Below are 22,723 nucleotides of genomic sequence, written 5' to 3'. Positions count from 1 at the left end.
GCATTTTTTATCTTTTATTCAGGAAGCAAGGAGCTAACTCCATTGATGGAATGGGTATAAATAGTGTGTTGCCATTCTTCCCAGCCATCCCTTGGCCAAAGCTGGAAGGAGGAAATGTGTCAGGGTGTGGCTGATTGTCCACCAAAAGTGATGTGTCATGAACTGGTGCGAGATCAATACTTTGGGCTGGTCCACTGATGGTAGTTTGCAGCTGCTGGATTGCGTAGCCTTTTTGATGCGATATATTAATGCGTGTATAAGGTTTTTGTATTTTGTGAGTAGCTTTCTTACTTTTAAATAATGGGGTTTGTCATATGGTTTTACACTATTAAAGTCTTTGTCTTTTTTGCATCTTATCTGGGGAGCCATACTGGTGGAATATATTTAGAGTTGCAGGACCAAGAAATAGGCAGTGATCTACTTTTTATGTTTATTTATTTTAGGTACTTGTATAGCACCGTGAATTTATGCAGTGCTTTACACATATATAGTGTACATTCACATCAGTCCCTAACCCTCAAGGAGTGTGCAATCTAAGGTCCCTAACTCACATTCATACATACACATATTAGGGCCAATTTAGACAGGATCCAATTAACCTACCAGCCTGTCTTTGGAGTGTGAGAGGAAACTGGAGTTCCCAGAGGAAACCCACATAGGCACAGGGAGAACATGCAAACTCCAGGCAGGTGGTGCTGTGGTTGGGATTTGAACCCATGACCCTTGTACTTACAGGCAAAAGTGCTAACCATTGAGCACAGCATGCCAATCATATCTAAGAGAGACATGGATTTTTGGTGAGTCTTAGCCTGATGGGGGGTGGTATGAGAATTGAAGCACTTGGTGGAACAGATAATGAAGATTTCCTTGTCTGTTCAGTGATGTTGTGGAGAATCTTGTGTTGGACGTTTTTACACACAGCACTGGGTGTTATATATTTTTGGACAATATAAAGCAATTTGATGATTGTGATCATTCTTGTTTGTTCACAATGCCACATTTATTTGATTTTAATCACTTGGGGCTTATCTGATAATTTGGATGTTCACCTGTTGGTTTTTAATATTATTCACTTGGGTTATTAATATATTGTCGCTGCAATGATTCATCATTTGGACACTAGGGTTATTTGTTCATTTTAGGTTTATCTATCCACAGAGCAGAGTATGGTGATATTTATTATTAATATTTTTTACATTTAGAGCTTTTCAGAGCATTAGGGTCATATCTCAATTGAGAGGGACAGTTTAGACCAGAAAAGACTCTCCTCTTCTGTTCTTGTAAAGCAGGATGTTTAGCAGATGACAGCTATTAGTATGGGTGGATATTTTTCTGTGAAAACAGCTGGACACCCAATGAACTGTTCTTCGTTGAAAAGACAATAGAACATTCTTCATTCTTCTGGAAAAATGAACACTTTATGAGTCCTGTAAATGTGTGCTGAGTCTGACTTTCAAAAGTTGAGAGGAATTATTTGAAAACATGGAACCTAATTTTGTTTATATTTTGTCTGAAGCCAGAAATACCAGTTTGGACTGGAAGACTAGCAATAGCATAAAGCCCTATTCACAGGGGCCGAATATGGTCCAGTATGTGCTGGTTCAATAGAAACCGTCCAACATTTGGCCCTTTGTGTACACCCACCTATCAAACAGAAGCAGGCCAAATGGCATGCTTTTGTCGAATGGGTATGCTGGAAAACCAGACTCTGATCGACATCCGATCAATGCTGCTGTCAAGTATTTTGGTTGAAGGCCGAGTTGATGAGAGGGCTTCCCTTTGCGGCTCTGGTCCGAGCACCCCTAAATGTGGCGACAGAGGTACAAGGCTCAAAAAAGCACGGGTGCTGATAGCTTGATATCTGGTGACTGCCATGGTCAGGGATCTAGTCAAGGTGAGCCAGGGTCATACTCAGTGAGAAGTGTGGTCAGGAGGCAAGGGTCGGTACCTGGTTAGCAAGCAAAGCAAAGGTCAGCACCAGGAGATCAGGCAGAGAATAGTCAGAGGCAAGCTGAGGTCAGCACAAGGAGATCAGGCAGAGAGTAGTCTAAGGCAAGCTGAGGTCGGAATCCAGAATCCACAGAGCAAGGTCAGGAGCAACCCGGGTCAGCAATGGAAGATCAGTCAGTACAAACAGCAACGCAGGAACACGTGTCACAGGAAGCTGAAGAACATCCAGCGATTAGTACACAGCACAGTCTCCTTTAAATAGGCAGCTTGGCGCCAATGCGGGAAGATGTGCACACTGATGAGCAATGGTGCATAGAAATGTGCCTACATCTCAGTGCCTCTGGGTATTAGCCTGGGCTTGTCTGTGTGCTGATACACATGCACAAGGATTAGCTGCACGGGAACTAGCATGAGCTGCAGAAGAACTAGCATGAGCTGCAGAAGAACTAGCATGAGCTGCAGAAGAACTAGCATGAGCTGCAGAAGAACTAGCATGAGCTGCAGAAGAACTAGCATGAGCTGCAGAAGAATTAGCATAGCTGCACTAGTTTCCTGATAGCTGCCAACCAATGATTGGGGTGTTCTGGAGGCGGGGGGCAGTCCCCCTTTCAGAGCACAATAACTCATTGGGGAGATCACTGTACTAACATCGAATGGTTAGTACAGCGAGCTCCTACCGAGCTCTTCAGTCCACACTGACATATTAATTTTTCAGCTCTATTACCTTTAACCACAGGACACAAGCTTAGCTGATGCCTTAAATCTACCTATTTGCTTTGAATATTATATCATTTTAGGGCTGCTGGATTAGATTAAATCTGTCATTATGCTACAAAAGAATAGTGCTGAAATATGAGATATTGTTTTCTGATCCTTTCTGGTCCTAACATGTACGGCTTATTTATGGAATCATTATGTTGAACTGTATCAAATCCTTTGCTGAAATCAAGAGCGGCTATGTCCACAGTATCACCCTTGATATAGTCAAAAAATTCATGCAGATTAGTCTAACATAATCTGCCCTCAGTAACATTTATGCTTTACTAAGAGCAGATATGAAGTAGGCTAAAAGATAGATACTGTATCACTCAGATCAGAGACCAGTCAATAGTGCTGTATTACACAGCTCTGTACCAGGTCCAGTTCTATTTAATCTGTTTTAAAGTGAAATAGGGTTGATATTTCTGGACGCGGTTGTAACATGAAACATGCTTTGGCATTGTTGGAAGATTGGCCATAGCAGTGTAAACTGCAGTCCAAGATATCTAAATGCTCACTTAAGGAAACATAATCCTCTGCAAGTGTATAATATTGGGGTACAGTATTATCTAGAACTACAGAGGAAAAAGACTTGGAGATACGTATTTCTGATTGCAAAATGAACAAGCAGTGTGACCAGGCAATAAATGAAAGCAAATAGAAAATGTATGCATTTGAGCACATATTATTTTTCACGGTCAAAGACTGATTCATCACAGTTATACGTTTGGGACTTTGTGCTATATGATTTATGAATATTGTTCATTTATGATCACATGTATTTATATTTGGTTAATATTTGTTTCACTTTAATCACCTATCCCTTATATTTAGTCACATTCTTGATGGCATGTTTTTGGGATACACATTAGGTGCACCACTGTACACCTATATATTTACTCATACTATTTGTGTATTCACCAATTTAATATCGAGTTTTTTATTTAATTTTTTATGTCAATTATCACATGGTATTAGCGCTACACCACCATATCTACCTATGTTTCATCTATTCTAGTCTAGTTAGGTGTCAGCAGCTTCTTCGTTTTTATATCTTTGGCAGCGCATGAGTCCACCCCCCTTTAAATAGTATTCTAAAATGCTTCACAAGAGTGATCACCAACAGGAAGAAGAAGATCCTAATTCACTTATGTAGATCTTTAGTTAGATCTTTTTTAGAATACTGCTCTGGAAACCTAACTTACAAAAAGATATTAATAAGATAGAACAAGTCTGGAGATGGGCAACAAAAATGATGAAAGGTCTGAGGGATAAAACATATCCCTCTCTAGGAGAGTCTACAGAACTCTAATATGTACAATTCTGAGTAAAGAAAGGGAAGAGAGGACATGCGGGAAACCTTTGAATACATTAAGGGTTTTAGTTTCAAGAGGGCGGTGTTTTCAATATATAGCTAAGATCAAGAACATGGGGACATGACCTCCACCTAGAAGGAAGCAAATTCAAAACTAACCTTGGAAAGTATTATTGTACAGCAAATAGTTGATGCTAGGAATAGGCCTCAACCAGAAGTGTTTAGTCAATCACAAGTAAGTCAATTAAAACATGCTGTTCAAAAATCCTGTCATTGTTGTCATTGCTTATATTTTTCTTGACATACCTTGGTGAGTGTATAAGAAGGAATATATATGAAATAAAAAGTGAGACCTGCTATTTCTGCTGCTCTCTGTACATTAGAAGTAGCTTTAAAGACTATAACTAGACTACTACTACTACTACTAGTATGAGTTCTACTACTAGAACTAGAGTAAATTGTTACTGTGTGTCATGTAAACTTCAAAATGGGGATAAGGGCCTGTTACCATAATGTAACCTGCAGTTATAGTGAGACCTATCTCACAGGTCCTTGCAAACACTAGGACCACACTTCCCTCTTGGTGCGCCCAACTTTGTCTGGTTTAGCTCCTTACCAAGCCACAGAATGGATTCCGATCCCCAATGTACTTTCAGCATGAACAGTTAATTGATCATCTTAGTGTACAATAGCTTCATGCCATTGCTGCTCTCTATCTCTCCTTATTGTAGATCCTGACCACCTCTGCTATACGATCAGACCAGGCTATTGCTTATGATGTATAGGAGTGATTAATGTTCAAGAAACTTTCACTTTACTCAGTTTATTTCATTTATTTCAATTTTCCCTTAGTATAGTGAATGAAGTGAAGCTCTGCTGAATTCCTTTATCTTTTTTTTTTTTATTTTCCTTGCACATGATAGGGTATTGTTTGCAAAGTGCATTTTTACCACATCCTCTAAGCTAAGAGAGAATCGTTTTGCAATTTGAATGCCACATTTGCCCTATTTGTCTTTAGTAAATCAATCCCAGTGTGTTTCTGCACAATGTCGACATCAGTACAAGTTTCTTGTACAAGTGTAGTCTTACAACATGGCTTGAACTTCTGCAGGTAGACTTTTGGTTACACTTTCTCTTAGCTCTTCTGTCATGAGAACCAGAGAGCACACAGAGACAGATTGCACAGAACCCAACGGGCGGGCGTTTATTGGGGAGGTTTTTGGGGCACAGGCAACAGTTCCTTTAGTCCACAGATCCACACCAGACACAGCAACACAGTAAAGTTCTTTGGAAGGCAATATGGAACAACAGGGGTATGGTAATCCACAGGGTTCGATAAGGCAAGGGTGGGGTGGTTTTGTGGGACTTCGGGTTCCTGGGGAGTATTGGGCTCAGTCTTTTGGGCAGCATGGGGTTAGTCCACTTACTGGATGCAGGGAGCCGGACACAGAGGGCTACAGTCCACACCAGCAACACAGGGTTAATCCACACAGGCAGCTCCAGGCAGGGAAGAGTTAAGTCCGTTCGGCTCACGGGCAACAAAGAGTGAAATTCAGGCAGGGAAGATGTCCAGTCCACAGGCTCACAGGGAACAAAAAGTATGTCCAGCCAGGGAAGATGTCCAGCCCGCAGGCTCACAGGGAACAAGAGGTAAGTCCAGGCAGGGAAGGGGTTCCAGGCAGCAGAGAGTTTACCCCACACAGGAGAGGGAGCAGCCGGGCAGTCCGGTCAGCCAGGGAGAGGAGAAGGGGGACGGGGGATGGTCATATTAGAGAAGCTGGCACTGCAGCACAGTCTTCTCTCACACACATAGCCAGGAGAACACAAAGGGGGGTTGCCCTGCTCTCTCAAGTACAGAGCTGGGCTCCTTGCTGCTGCAGTGGTAACCTGAGACTTCCTATCGGGTTACCATGGCAATGGGCCCCATCCCCCAGGTCTCTGGACTGCCCAGGGAACAAGGCCTTTGTCCCTGTAAGGCATGAAGGGGGCAGGGAGGAGGGGTAACAGGAGTGGACCTATTTGTGGATTCCCTCAGCAGGGGGCCAGACTGCAGGCAACAGGGGCGTGAGGGGCTGCTGGGGGCTGCCTGTGTCAGGGACACAGAGGACTAGAAGTCCGAGCATGGACAGGACAGAAGAGTGAGGGTCTGCTGAGGGGTGGGGGGTGGCAGGCAGCAAGCCTAGAGGATGGGGGGGAAGGGCCAGCTCCATGACACCTTCTATTTCAGAGGGGGAGAAGAGTCCAGAGTGCCAACTACCAAGTTACCATGTTATACTGTAACTATAACTCTCTATTTACATGCCCCCTAGATTAAACAAACAGTATATCCTCTATATGAGGAGGGGAAGGGGTTGGTCACTATTTTGTTGGCCAGCCTGGAGTTGAGCCTAAATTGAAATATAGTATTAAAATAAATGTGGATAGTAATACAGTCCCTACAGTACTTTATCAGGATGTAGATCTCTAACTAAAAGCATGACACTACAAGTGAAGTAATTTATTACCTGTAACAAAACAATAAAGTTACCTTTATTTAGCATCTTTAAAAAATACTGCATTTTTTTGGATATTATTATAATACAGGATTTATATAGCGCCAACAGTTTGCGCAGCGCTTTACAAAATGAAGGTAGACATAACAGTTAGAATACAATTTGGTACAAGAGGAAACAGAGGGCCCTGCTCGTTAGATACATATCATACTGGATGATACATCATTAGCCATATGTACTCACTGTCTTTCAGCTGAAGTTCTAATGTAGAAACATCAGGTTTAGAACAAAATTATGTCCTGATCCTTCAATTCAGTTTATAATGGTTAGGGGTGAGCTAAAAGAAAAGTATTGTTAAAAAAGAAATGAAAAGGCAGCTTGTAAGCATGTTAGAGCTAGTTAGGTAGGTGCTGTCCCAGCCAGGAGGGTAGGGGTTAATGGTCTCACAGGTTGGAATTCTTGGGTTTGACCAACTGCACCTGTGAGTATAAATTGGGACAGTGACCCAAGTCAGAGAGCGTGCAGGAGGCCGATGGCCTGTACCTTTGGCCTTGGTTTAAAGTCTGGAGGATCTGCTTTGAGAGAAATCTGGTCCACTTCCCGAGCCCTGGCCATCTGCCTGGAATCCCACGAAGATAAAGTCACCTGGAAAAGGTGTAGAGAGGGTGCAAACACCTTGTACATCATAAAGACTTGGGGGTCATCACGAGGAGACCAACTTCTGGAACTTGCCTTTGCCAGATAAAGCAACTATGTGAATTCACCTTTGCAGGTATGCCGGGACAGCACATAGCCTGGTTAGGACTAGGGACTCAGGAAAATGGACCAATTTGTTGAAGTTCTGTTGAATTTTGTAATGTTGCACATAACTCAGTAAAGCATTGAAACTTTGCCTTTTGCCTGGTCTGAAATTACTCAAAGGGGTGTAATGCAAGTAATAACTTCACACTTAGTCTACAGCTCAGGTCACTAGTACATGGGGTAGGAAGAGTTTACATGCTATGAGTCACCTTAATGCAAGTTACACTTGTGGTTGTTAAGCGCAATGGAGGTACAGTCAGCAAGCAGCCTGCCAGTGGAATATACCTGTTATAGGAGGAATTGCCTCTTGCTGAGAAGGAGAGGTTGTCAGCACTCCCTATGCTGATATGTGCATGGCAGGGCTCCATGTTGCTACCAGGACCAGTAGTGGGAAATGCTGGACAGGTGGCTTATTTACACAGGGACATGAGAGTTACTGTAGAACAGTTTTTGTGCAAGTGTACATGGTGCATGTTCATCTCTAAGAGTAGAGGCCTGCTATAAGGTTGAATTTTCCATGACAGAAACTTCAGCCTTGTCCCAGGGCAATAGTAAAAATGGCACTAAAGCAAAGTTACCCCATGTGTGTGAAGTAGAGAGAGAGAGACCCTGTACTAGGTCCCTAGCAGAGCCTAGAAGAACCTCCCCCCAGGGGTAGACCTCTCATGTATCCCAGCGCGTTAATTGGAAAACATGGAGGACATGACAAACAACCAACACCCTGCTGCTGCCCCACCTACCCTTACTAGCTATTGCCCTGAGGGACATTTACCAATGCCAAAAATTTAAAAAATATATATATTTTTTAAAAGTATCACTTCCTGCATAGAATTGTCATCTCTCCCTAACAGTCCACCATACACTAACATTATGGCTGCTGGGAGCACACCTTTTTATAGAAAGGGGGCAAGGTTATCAATCCCTAAAATTAATTGCTCCTTTAAATCAAGGCTGACCAGGGAGAATGGCTATGCACACCATTATAGGTCTTTATTTTTCATGGCAAATCTGCAAAGTTTTTGGCCAAAGGTTTCTGAACTTTGCAAATCCTGGGGATTTGCCATAAATCAATGGTATTTGCATATATTGATTGTTTTACAACTATATAAAAATCTAACAAAATCATGATGAATTCATCTCCATGCCGCTAGGTTCCCAGGTTGAAACTGTAACTCACCAGACTTTCTTCAGTAGTGTTAGTCAGCTTTTTTTTATACTATCTGCACTGGCAAAGCCAAGGCTTCTATAAGCTACCATCAACTCATTATATTACATACAATTAGTGGGGTTATAAATCATGAATTTTGGAAGCCAAAATGTCAATTTTGTGATGGCTTTGTTTAAGCAGAGACATGGGTGTTTGTTATTGTTTCCACTAGAAATAGCTAAGTGATGGGTGCAGACTTCCTGTAGGGTGGATCCACATCAATATGCATGTGCTAGTTCATTTCATTCTTCATTCTGACACATAACAGTATGAGCTGAAGAGAAAGAAGACTGTGTTTAACAGAGCAAATGATCAAAGAGGTGTCAGCTATAATATTTTTCATACTTCAAAATCAGTGGGCAGCTTCATATGTAAATAGCTGCTGGACCTTCACAATGTATCAGACATTATCTTAGCCTAATTCCCAAAGAACTGCAGAGGTATTACAGGTTTCAGATGTCCCATGGTGTGCAAGGAAAGAGAAGAAGAATATATACAGTGTGACTTTAGAAGCACAGTGCTACTTGTGTTTCTAAATGGAAGAGTTGGATGGATTATCACAAAACTCCAAATGTTTCACAGATGAGGTGTCATCGCGTGGATGTTTATTAAAGGATTTCTGGACTAGAATCAACACTCATCTGCCAGGTGGCCATTAAAGTATTAAAAACCCTGCCATTCGTTGAGTATGTGATGTTATCCGCAAGCCTGTGTTTTGCCCTGTTCTGCATTGACATCACTTACTGTAGCTTTCTTTCATCTGGAAGTTGGGAATGACAGCAGGAGAGTGCTGTATTTGGCAAACCAGAGGTATTATGCTAGTGGTGAGCAGTCATTAATGTCAAGTTTGATGTATTTGTTACTGCATAGTTCCTTAATAGCAGGTTAATTGTAGCATATGAGTGATAGTTTGTCACTGATCCACATCTAGATCTTTGCTTTTAGGGTTTACTGGTGAGGAGATTCAAGCCCAGGGAAGAATTTCTGCATGTGCAACAGCTGCTGTGATTTAAAATCAACACATTTTGATTTATTTTTTATTAGAACTCTTGTTTTTACTGCTCTTTGTTACTCTCCTTTTATTATAGCATCATATACTATAAACTCAGATGCTGCTCCCCTTCCAGGTAGATTGATGCCCATCATCATCCAATCCATTTTCTTTGAGCCCAGGCTGTAAATACAATGCCCTTTGGGGGCACAGCATCAAGCAGAAAAAGAGAAGGAAGGACTGATGACATCTTCAGATGAGGCAAAAGACTGCAAATAAAAGTACACATTGGATTCAGTGAAGGGGAAGTGAGGGTTGGTTAGAGTTCCACATTAAAGTGAAACTATTATAACACTTGCCCTAATTTCAAAACAAAGTGCATACGTAAGATTTTGGTCATTTGGAAATATCCACCTCCTTCCTCCAGTATAATACAACATAAGGCTCGTTGTGCCATTTTAAAATGTTTAAAATATGGCAATTCATCCCAAAATGCAAACTGACCCAAAATCTTACTTTTTACCACTCCATCCAAAAAATAGTAGTTAGGCTTAGTTTAAATAATAGTTTTTTCTTAAAAAAAAAAAAAGTTCCACGTGCCCATAACAGCCGCTAATATCTTGTTTTTATGGCTGAATGCCAGGCTGTTATGGGTATTTTCAGAGCTTGCTACTATCCCCTGTACCGCCACCCCCTACATTCCTATTGGCCCATTACTATGATGAAATGTCAAGAAGGGGTTGGCAAGCTTTTACACACTCTAAGAAGTTCTGAAGCTTTGCTAAAGCTTTTTTTGTTCTTTAATCCATGAAACATTGACACTGACTTTTGTAGATTGCTTCCATGGGTATCTATGTTACTAGAAATACATATGTAATACTATTTTCCAGCTGTCAAATAGGGTGAACAGTAATACACTGCTTTTATACCAGTCATAAATCTTCAAATATCTTGAACAATACATGGTAAATATAAACAATATATTTTAGTACATTATGTAGTTTATTAAGTTAATTCTTTTCAGATAAGATTAGTAATGCAAACAGAATGTTTCATCTGGAATTACCTGGATTAACCTAACAATTTACATAGTAATCTGTTTTTGTTATTATCAGAATTAAAATGACACAATTGGATATTAATAATTGTAATTATTTAAGAGTCCAAAGTATCCATTGACATTAGAGGATTGTCACCTAATCCTGGAAGTGTTTTCTGCCAATAGCTGGGAAGTGAACAAGTAATTACACACCTAAGTAGACAGCCACAGCTGACACGCCCTTCTCCTCTTCATCCAAAATTAAAAGAAAAACATTTGGGTGCAATTACACTTTCGACTGTAAAGTTGATCTGCCCCTCCATTAAGATCTCCCATCCACTTACACACATACGCACACTGCACATATAAAAAAAAAATAAAAGCAGACATGCTCTTTATTCCAAACGCATTCTGGTCATTCTGGAGACATCCACATTTTTCCTATTCTCTTACAGTCATTCCTTTTGCACCATAACAATATGTACTCGACATTCGGTGCAGTAGTACTGACCGAAGTCAGTGTGATGACACACCCTGTGAGGCTGGGTACAGGGCAGCCGGGGCCCGAAGGAAGCGAGTTGAATCAAACTGGTATAATTTCACCCAGAACAGGAGCACTATCTGTGGGAAGGAGAAGACCTTCTATGTGGGATGGAGCCAGACTAATGGTAATTAACATTTTTAAAAGTGTTGGGCTGTTTATTTTGTATTTTTTCTCTGAAACAGAAGTTCAGCTTTAATATACTGTGGCCTCATTACTTCAAAAATATCTGTGAAGAGTTTCTATTGACTTAAACAGGTAAAATAAAAACAATCATACATGTTTCAGATTTTCGGTTTAAGAACTTTATGAAATATTGCTAGAGGCTTTCAAAGGGATAGTAGATGTCAACAATGTATTATGAACTATAAAACGAAACCGTCATAGGTTTATGAAGGAAGTGGAGTAGTAAACGTTTTCAGCTTCTCAAGTAATATTTCTTTATGTCTAATACAGCTGCCTCTTGGTATCCCCATTGGTGATGTAATGTTAACTTTTAGTCTGATGGTTTTGCAAGAAATATTTGTGGTTTGCATTCGGCGCTCTAGTCTGTATCATATAAACTATGAATGCAGTGCTTAAATCTGTCTAAATGGCCCCATAGACTGAAGATGCCCATCATCAACTAATTACAAGGCCCGGAGCTAACATCTGACAGTTTTGCTGTGTACGAAAAACATGCTTACCTTTTCTGTAGGCCAAAATTCTCAGCTCTCCTTAACTGTCTGCCAGGGAGCCAAAGGAGGTCTTTCAAATGATCACTTTGCCTAAAAGTGTGTTTAAAGTCAACGTTTTCTTCATTAGTGCAATGGGAGGGCACTATAACTAACTATATGCAGAAATCAAAATTCATCTAGTATACAGAACCGTTTGCCAGTAAAAGATATTAACCCATGTCTCCATTCATTCAGTAAAAACAGAGGTCTCAGTTGGATATAAAACCTAAAGTCTACTTTTACTGTTGTCTAGTGCTGTTGAAGGTTTTTATAGGGTTTTCTTTGTTGATGAACAGCTGTGTGCTAAGGTAATTTGTTCTTGTCTTTGCTTATCTTTATAGGCATGATGTTCTTGATATTATTGCACAGCACTGTCTTATAGAGAATGTCGGGATAAGGATGCCTGTCCCATTGCAATAATGCTCATGTGTAGCCCAATGAAGAGCAGCGAGGAGGAATTCTTACACAACTTTATTGGTAGAGAGAATGATTGGGACTTCTTGGAATGGACCAAAGTTCCACAAAGTGATCTATATTGATTACTAGGGTTCTAAAGGAAGGATAAAATGGCTTGGTCAGTAAACGTCTGGCAGTCATTAGTTGGTCAATAACTGCTGGAGGGTTGATTTTGGTCAATTAACCACTTGCCTACCAGGCACTTTCACCCCTTTCCTGCCCAGGCCAATTTTAAGCTTTCAGCGCTGTTGCACTTTGAATGACTATTGCACGTTCATGCAACACTGTACCAAAATTAAATTTTTATCATTTTTTGAGACATAAAGAGCTTTCTTTTGGTGGTATTTAATCTCACTGGGTTTTTTATTTTTTGATAAACAAACAAAAAAAAACAAATTTTTAAAAAAATAATAATTTTCTTAGTTTCTGTTATAAAATTTAGCAAACAGGTAATTTGTCTCCTTCACTGATGTGCACTGATGGAAATTTATATGCAGCACTGATGGGCACTGATATGCAGCACTGATGGGCACTGACGAGGAGGCACTGATGAGGCTGCACTGATAAGCGTCACTGATAGGTGGCACTGAACGTCACTGATAGATGGCACTGACTGGCGGCACTGATGGACAATGACTGGTGGCACTGATGAACACTGACTGGCGGCACTGATGCACTGATGGACACTGTTGGAACTGCACTGATGGACACTGACAGCTTTGATGGACAGTGGCTGGCAGCACCGATGGACACTTCTGGGATTGCACTTATGGATATTGTTGGGGCTGCACTGATGTCCCCTTGGGGCTGCACTGATGTCCTGATGTGTATATACAGTTGCCAATTACCGGCCTGATAACCGGCAACTGTATTTACATTGTGATCAGCTGTGTCATGCGATACATCACATGGAAAAAGGGCACTGTGATTGGCCCTTTACCATGTCATGTGATCAGCTGTGTCCACAAGACACTATGGCAGTCATTAGGTGAGTACACTCACTTCAAACTCTGTTGTAGAACCAATAAGTACATCAATAGAGACTGGAGTAGTGTCATAGAACCGAATGCAGAATGTCAAATATTGACAATTCACCATTTTAACAACCATAATGGCAACTGGTGAGACCAAGAAATAGTGTCAACAGTATTCACAAGAAACTTATTATTAGGATTATTAATTATTATTATTACTACAGTAATATTATTTAAAGTAATATTTATTACATTATTTTCAAATAATAGAAGTATGGGGGTCAATGAACAATTTGAAATTTTCACTTCAGGGGTTAAGGAGTGGAAGAGTTTGAAGACCCCAGGATTAGATGATGGAAACACGAAAAAGAGAAAGCAACAGTTCTGCACTGTTCAATTTCTGGAAGATAAGCTTAGCCATATGAGTATATATTTATCGCTCCTTTTTTCTGACAATTGTAATCAACCGGCACCCAGTTCCCTTTCTTGGGACTGGGAGTTGGGCGTTACCTGGACATTTGAGCTGGAATTGAAACATGCTTCCAACATAAACACACGTGTAAGTTATTATTTTGTTTCATAGCTTTGTATGAGTTATGATATGATATATTATTCCTGTATAAACTAAATCTCACTTATAACTTGCATAATTTCACTCCACCTCTTTCTGATGAAGTGGGCCACATAGCCTGAGAAACTTATTTAAGATTTGTGCCTGTACCCCACAAGACAGATCATTTTGCCATTATTACTTATAAAGTCAGCTCTGACAGAATATATACATTGTTCACATTTGGGGTTGTAATTAGGTAGTGAGTATTTCAGTGGAAGAATGGTTAGACAAATATAAGTATATGTGCTGTCAATTGAAAACAAACTCTACATGTATGGGAAATGCATTTTCTTCATGTCTTTATGATTTTAGACACAATATTTATACCGATAAAGATATGGTTTTTAATGGCAATCTGAAATGAGATTAGCAGTCACAACTTAATTTTCTTATATACAGCAATATTTTACCAAATTTAATAAAAATACTTCTATTACTATGTGAGCCCCACTGCAGAAATTTGGCTTGCTTCTAGACAGGTGACCATACAACTCCCTAATGTATACAGAGACAGCTATAAACATCTGACAGAGTTCTATCCTTTCCCCGCTCTTTGCAAAATTTAAAAAAAAATTGTTTGTTCTTTAAAGCACATTTAATCTTGTCATTTACAAAAATAGCTAGAAGGTTAGTATGTATCTTCTGCCATAAAATCCCCCCACACACACACACCTGCTAGTACTTATTGAAGTGTACACTGCACTGTCTATATACCTTAGTCTATGATGTTAAGGGTATGAGTCCAATGCCAAGAAGACATAACTCCTGTGTGCATGTGTGTACATTTTGTCATTCTGGCCCAACCAACCAAGATGGTTGCAGACTCTGGATCCAGAAGAAGACCAGAAAAAAACAGTAAACCCTGGTGACAGTGATGAGAGGGAGCGCAGACAATGTATCCCCAGGGAAAGACATCTTGCATGGTAAGAGTGCCAATATGTGCTATGCATAATTGCACATTATGGCTAAAGCCCACATACCAGTATGTGGACATTAGTTCCACTTCCACAACAAGGGAAGCACTGTCAAATGGCTAGGTAAGAAGAACAACAAAAAAAGTGTAATGTTAAGTTATAAGAGTAGAAAACAAGGATTGAAAATATGGTAAACCTTAAGATAAAGATGAATGTACTATAGGTTTACACCAATCTTACTACTGCACCACATGGACATTTTAGGTACATTCTCTAGGTTTAGAAATTAGTTTAATAAATGGTAGTGTCATGTTAACTAAAGTCATGTGTTAACAAAGGTCCTTTATTTTATCACCACAAATCCAGAAAAAACAGCTCTTCGGGTCTAGTGGCAATAAAGCAAGCAATATACCCAGTACTATTCATAATACTTCCCAAAACCTCCCCAGACCATTTTGGAAACACTACATATGCATTTTGTAAAAGCACTCTGTAGTTCATTAAACATTTTGAATGATAAACCAGTGGATGAGTTTATTGTTGGCTGCCACAGAGACCTGAATATGCCTCCAAAGGCAGCTCCTTGAGCAGTAACTTGTACAAAGAAGAGAAATTAAGGTTGTTCTATCGATATCTTCACTTGCAAAGAATACATAATAACATGCAAGGAAAATGAAAAAAAAGTATTTTTTGCTTGCACATTACTGGATTATGGAGGTTAGCAGAGCTTCACCTCACTCACTATCCTAAAGGAAAATTCCGTTGTAAAGCAAATGGGCTATTTGCCTTTAGTAAATTATACCCTCTGTTTTCATTCTCAGTTCCTGGACTAAAATATCCTTTCGCATTGTCAATGAAGGGGATGACAATCTTGCTGGTCTGACGTTTCCTAAGTTTCAATGAATTATAATAACACAGTTAAAGATTATCATAAAACCTTTCCAATCCCTTCCACCTACCTGGAAAGCTAAAGGAGGAAATTTAAAATTTCCCATACTGGGGTACTGTGGGACACATCCATATAGTTAAACATCTTGCTTGCTTCCAACCAAATTCTTTTTGCAAGCCTTTGTATTATCATTCCTCTCTTCACCGGATGTATTGAAAGAGATTCTAAGAAAGCAAAGAAGTGTATATGTTTAAAATACTGTGTTAAAAGTAGTTCCAAGTTTGAAGGGGTTCCTTTGCCAAAAGTAGTTCTGGGGTTGGGGATCAGAAAATTTGAATCTACGTATATTTTTTTCTTCCAAAAACACCTTACCTTAGATTTGGTTTTCATCAAATAGTTGATATGTTTTTTCCCAGCAAGATTCAGCAACCCATGGAGTAGGCACGACTCCAAAAGCTACATAACCACATCCAGCAGACACATTTCATCCAGACTTGCATTTTAGTAGTAGACTGGGGTAATAGCACTGCTGGCTTTGTTAACACACCTTCAATCATCCTTCACCTCTTCTGGTGTCATCTAGGTTAGATCATGAACAAGAGACTTAAGGAAGGTTGCATTAGGAGGAGTAGAAAAACATCAGTGTCAGATACAGAATATTAAATTTTTTTGCACAGGGTTTAGGAACTTGACACGGCAAATAATGATACTGTTGATTTCTTAAAATATTCCATCTGTTTCTAAACCAGGTTTTGCCACCATTAAAAACTACTAAAACATTCTACTACAATTAAAATACTGTAGGACCATGTGAGCTAGGAAAAATTAAAGAAAGCAGAAAAATATACTTACGTTTCAGGATGTTCAAGTATGGTAAATGAAATGCTCTCCCTTTGTTTGCCAGAGAGAAATAACAGAAAAAAAGATGCCTCTCAGCTGGATATGAGAGTAGCAATGAAATAACTGCAAGCAAGCAGGCCAAATATCTATTTAGACAAATATTAATTTGTTACTATTTTGTTAGGCAGAACTGCAAATGTTTCCTACTATACATCTTCTGTTTATATCTAGTGCTTAACCTACTATCAACTTGTAAGTATGCAACCTTGTCCAAATTTAATCCTTTATCTTCTTTTAATATTCCATTTGATTCCAAAGCTAAATAAGTTGAACTTTTGTCAAAAACCCCTAATTGTTTCCATGACACCGGAAATCGGTACCCCAGATTTTCCCCCGGACTTTACAAACAAGAACAGGAGATTAGGCCAACAAGGGAAATCACATCTCATACATATCTGGCCTCAAGGTGGGCTTTGCTCTCAAGCTTACCTTGCCTGGCTTACAGACCGCCCTCTAGATTTCTGGAGTACTACCCAAACTGACACTGTCTGAAGGCATTCCAAAGATCTCACTATTCCCCATGCACTCTAACATTGTTTGAATCACTCTGCAGGAAAGGGGAACTGTCCAGGCATATCCTCTCATTGCTGTATGCTGTCCTGGCTGCGCTCAATGATGACCCATTCCCTTCATTCATGCACCAATGCGAATTGGACTTTGGGAACCAGGTCACCCCTCAACAAGTTGACCAGCTCTTCCTATTGCAACCCAGTACCAAGAAGTGGGATACAAAATTCTCTCAAGATGGTACCGTGTTCCTTATGTGCTGCACAAAATGGATGACAGCATTCCAGATACTTGCTGGTGCTGCAACTAAGCGGTGGGCATAATGTCTCATATCTTTTAGCAATGTCCCAAATTGTGGCCCTTTTGGGAGGAGGTGATAACCACCATCAAACAACTGACATCACTTGACCTTAGTGGGAACCCTGCTGCATGTCTCCCTCACTTGATGGACAGACTCATCTGGAAATATAAATAATCACTCACAATGTATCTTATAAATGTGGCCAAGGACTGTATTCTATCATTTTGGATGCAGCCACAACCTGCGCCTAGGGTCCTGTGGTATTCCAAAATCAACATCTTCCGCACGGAGGAACTGACTGCCACTCTAAACAACAATGAGGAAACTTTTAGGGAGAGGTGCAGCACCAATGGCTACTTGCAGACCCTTTCCCAATCTGAGTCGGCCACTGGAAATGCCACCTTATTGGCATCTCTTGGATTACGGATCTTGAGTAGTGTTGGACCTAAGTAGAGTGACCCTTTGGTTTACTTGTTATCCTTTTTCCACTTTTTCCCCTTTTTCCCCTTTTTTTGTTCTCTCATTTACTTTTTCTCTTACCCCACCCTCCTAATTATCTGTTAGCCTACCTCATCTGAAATTTCAAATGGGCTAATCCCATTCTTGAGTATGATCAAGCTCTACCCCACCCTTTAGAACCTTCGTGCTGTCAGCATAACTAGATCAGAGATGTTTTCTCCTTTTTACATTACTCTTACTGATTCTTGTTATTGTTAAATACGTAACTACTAAAAGACCAGTTACAAATTCTAGTCTTAATCAAGTTATGTTATGCACTTGACTACGAGAGAGTCAGTTCAGCCTAACTGAATGTTGTTTCTGGATCAGCAGCTGAAGTCGAGTAAAATGTTTTTCTTTATTATTTTTAATTTGCTTAACTCAGCTTTTGTTCTTTTATCAATTTTTTCTACTTAATGGCTTATTGCAATTGTGTTATCATAGCCTCACGCACCATGTGTTTTGTATAATGTCTGTAATCTGCAAAGCCACGAATAAATAAAGACTTAAAAAAGAAACTAATTTTCAAAAATGTTTTGGGGAAATGAAAACTCTCAATTTTGCTACTGACCAACTGAAAAGAGGACCAGACCTGAAGTTAAAAATTCGACATTTGATTTGTTTTGAAAGTAGAGGTCTCCTTTATGAATTAGGAAAACGTACTGCTTTGACCAATTTTTTTAGTTGTAAAATAAAATAAAAGTCTAGATAGGTTCAAGGCTTAACAGGTACCATCACACTATATTTTATAACAAAGATTGGCAACCATACAAACCAATTTCCAAAAGAATCTGATTAATTAATAAAATGTCACTGTAGTAAAAGTTACTGACATTTGTGTTTTAGTGTTTCAGTACTATGGGAAATAAGGTTAACTGTGTAGAGACACTTTATCGGTGCTAATTTATCAGTAACATAGGGGCTACTCACACCACTGCAAAAACAAGAAAGTGAAAGATAACCCCAAAAAAGTTCAATTTACTGCACTAGAAAGTACTGTATATTAAATAATAGATATTGTTTGCAAGGTAGGCTAATTATTGAGCAAAAACTATGTTACCACTACATATTTTTTCATGGTATCCATAATTCAGAACAACTTTATTCAGTACATCCCTGGCAAATAGAACAGCTAAAGTGCATTAAAACAGATCTCCAGCCTAAATTAACAGCATACATATGAATAGTCCAATAAAATAACAAAATCAGCTTTTGCTTTCATAATGTCCTTTAATCCAGATGCTTTATCCACAGTAATTTTGTTATGCTGATAAATGTCCTCTGTTTAATGCTGTCATTTACCAAACTTCCTCTGAGCCCAGGTTGTCCTGGACTTACCACCAGCCTGTGACTGGACAGCGATGCGTCTCCTCCTATCAACATGCTTCTTGTTAGCACATGAACTGATTGGCGCCATGTTCTGCTTCTGCCTTTAATACTCCAGCCCTGCTGTAGAGGGATTGGAAGAGGTTGATACCAGATCAAATTCAGGTACTTACACTGCTGGCAATTTTAAAAGAGCCTTTAATGATGTATTAATAAATACAGAGCTGAATTAATTTGTGTTGTTTATATCTACCTAGATTTGAGTTTTGTCAAACCCAAAAACCAAAATAAAATATACTGCCCTGAATGGTCCTTCATCCTACCTGGAAGAACCTAAATCTACGTGGCAGCCATGAATCAGTGAGGGCCTTTGTCAGCAGGCTTTTGTTCATATCTCATTGCCACAAGTCCTAATGGTTTTTCCTACCTGTTTAAAAAATATTGGCATTAACCATTAGTATAACGTGAACCAGCTAACCCCCACCCTGCAGAAATAGTATCTCCTGTCATTATTGCAGTCACTTTTGGGGCAGTTAGACATGTAACATTGAATGTAAGAAATTTTCTAAAACAAGTACTTTAACCACTTACTTACCTGGCACTTTTACCCCCTTCCTGCCCAGGCCAATTTTCAGCTTTCAGTGCTGTCACACTTTGAATGACAGTTGCGCGGTTAGGCAACACTGTACCCAAACAAAATTTTTATAATATTTTTAGACAGATAGAGCTTTCTTTTGGTGGTGTTCTATCACCACTAGGGTTTTTTTGCTAAACAAACTTAAAAAGACTGAAAATTGTGAAAAAAAAGTTTTTTCTTAGTTTCTGGTATTTAATTTTGTAAACAAGTAATTTTTCTTCTTCACTGATGTTAGCTAATGAGGCTGCAGTGATGGGCACTGATAGGCTGCACTGGTGGGCATTAATAGGCGGCACTGATGAGGAAGCACTGGTAGGTGGCACCGATGGGCATTGACAGGAATGACTTGTGGGTATTGAGAGGCATCACTGATGGGCACTGAAAGGCAGCGCTCATATATGGCACTGATAGGAGGAACTGCTAGGTAGCACTGATGGGCACTGATAGGCGGCACTGACAGTCAGTGATATGCATCGCTGACTGGAACTGATAGGCATCGATGATTGGCACTGATAGTTGGCACTGATTGGCACTGAAAAGCAGCTCTGATATGCACTGACAGGTGGCATTGATGGGCACTGACAGGTGGCACTGATGAGGCTACACTGATTATCAGGGCACTGATCAGTGTACATGTCCCCTCTGAGGAATGCCATTTACGCGATGTCAGCGTGAGGAAAGGACTGCCGATAACCAGCATTTCCTTGTTTACATGTGATCAGCTGTGATTGGACACAGCTGATCACATGACAGAGCCCGTGTCATCTGCTCTTTACTGTGATCAGTGATCTGCTGTGTCCCAGGGATACAGCTCACCACCAATCGCTGTGCTGTGTGCCTCCGCAGTTATAGTGGGAGGACATCATATGACGTCCTCCCAGAACAAGAGAGCCGCCTCCCGTCCGTCATTTCCTTTTATGGTGGGCAGGAGTTGGTTAAAAGGATTACTTACACAGTTTATGTACTCTCTATTAAACTCAGGGGCGGACTGACAACTCATGGGGCCCCCGGGCAATAGGGGATCATGGGGCCCCTGTGTCCTTGCCCAAACTCAAAAAAGCCTATGAAAAAGGTACCAGGGGCATCTCATGGGGCCCCCTACTGACCCCGGGCCCTCGGGCAGTGCCCAAGTTTCCAAATGGTCAGTCCGCCCCTGATTAAACTATAGGCAAAACTTTTTTTTAGTTTTGGATAGAGTGGAGATGGATTAGACCACCTCTTGATTTGTCACCAGCACAGGAATTAGAGAAGAAATCCCCCTGTGACCCCGGTGATAGTCTGTTATGGTTGTGGGAAAGGTAAATATAGGGAAATCTCCCCTACGGGACACAGTTGGCAAAAATCGGGTATAACCCTCCCTGACTGTATTCAAAATGAAAAACAAAGTTTTGCCTTTAGTTCCACATTCATGGATGTTACATGAGTGGTCTCAAAGAAATTATTTCACAATAGTTGCTCTTTTAACAGAACATGTCCAGTGTTTGCAATCGGCAATCTGGCTGCTTTGGGGATAAGACTGCCATTTGCCTGCTATCCACCTGTTATACATATTATATATTCCTGTTTGCAAGTAATGGTAGAATTACATACAGAGTTCAAAACACCCCATCCACTAAGCCTGACTGTTTTATTGTGATGTGGGACTGTATAATGCTGGCATATTTTACTCAGCTCATAACTATTTATAACAACCTCTTCCCTTAGACCTTGCAATGTAAGCAGTCTGCTGAAGTCACATAGAGTATACTTACAGTATTTCCACTTTGGATATTAGTGGAGCAAATTCAACTTGGGTTTTTTTTTTTTATTACCAGAAACAAACCCTAAAGATATGAGAAAACATACATATTCCATAGTGGGAAGAGAACCCAGGCTTCCTTCCTTGTAAGATAAGAGCTCTAACCACTTAAAGTGGTAGTAACCCACAACAGTAAAATCAGTCCGTATATGCAGTAAAGCATGTTTGTTATACTCACTGTGGAACCTAAGGGGTTAATCCTCTGCATTGTGTTATAAGGCTGTTTGATCCTTTCTTCTCTGATCCTCCCCTTCTTCCAGTGTCCCCCTCTTATCTCCTGATAAGACATATCGTGTGGAGATACTGCACATGCTCAATTTGGTGGGTATTGCTAGAGAGGGGTTTTTTTCATGGTAGAGTGCAAGTGATCAGCACAGGGCCAATCAGTACTTTCCAGACAGAGATCAGGGGTTCTGCATCCTCCTAGAGGAGAAATAAATCTCCTCCTACAAGCTTTAACATGTGCTCTGCTTGTCACTGATAGAAGTCATAAGACTGCTCTAACTGCTGATAAGAAAAGGTTTGCGGGAGAAATAAAGATAATTTATCCTGCAATGCAAAGCTTGCTGTCATGAACCTAACTCATTCATGAACTGTCATGAATAAATTAGGTTTTTGACAACTAAAGATAATGATCTGTGATTGGCTGGAGCTGGTCACATGGTACATGGTACAGGGTGCTGTGATTGGCCCCATGTATCATGTGACAGCTGTGGGACAATCACAGCTCACTAGGAGGAGAAGCAGAGCTGTTATGAATGAGATTGATTCATAACAGCTTTACTTACATTGTGATCATGTGATCACACAGTGATCACATGATCACCGGGTCCCATTTACCGGGATCTTCACTCCGTTGTATCCAGCGGAACACAGCAGTCGCGGGGCTGCAGTGCATTGCGAGCAGGTGGGCTGAAAGCGGTTAAAAAGGCTGTTTGATCCTGACTTCTCTAATCCTACCCTTCTTCCAGTGTCCCCCTCTTATCTCCTGATAAGACATATCACGTGGAGACACTCTGCATATGCTCAGATTAGCGTGTATTGCTAGAGAGGTTTTTTTTTCTTGGGAGACTGCATGTGATCAGCACAGGGCCAATCA

The 22,723-nt window shown here is 40.3% G+C and overlaps 1 long non-coding RNA gene across 1 annotated transcript; it reads right to left on the bottom strand.

The window, feature by feature from the left end:
- Window positions 1-9,107: 9,107 nt before the first annotated feature.
- Window positions 9,108-15,864, bottom strand: LOC149461372 (uncharacterized). Its single transcript, XR_016312874.1, has 2 exons — window positions 15,728-15,864; window positions 9,108-9,784 (listed from the first exon to the last, which is right to left on the bottom strand). It is a non-coding gene; the product is annotated as an uncharacterized LOC149461372 (long non-coding RNA).
- Between the last annotated feature and the right edge of the window lie 6,859 nt (window positions 15,865-22,723).

This window comes from Staurois parvus, unplaced genomic scaffold (assembly GCF_062004578.1).
Source record: "Staurois parvus isolate SC_StPar_1 unplaced genomic scaffold, SC_StPar_1.0 ptg000204l, whole genome shotgun sequence".
NCBI lineage: Eukaryota > Metazoa > Chordata > Amphibia > Anura > Ranidae > Staurois > Staurois parvus.
Note: the sequence above shows the minus strand (reverse complement) of the source record. Positions and strands in the feature narration are given on the sequence as shown.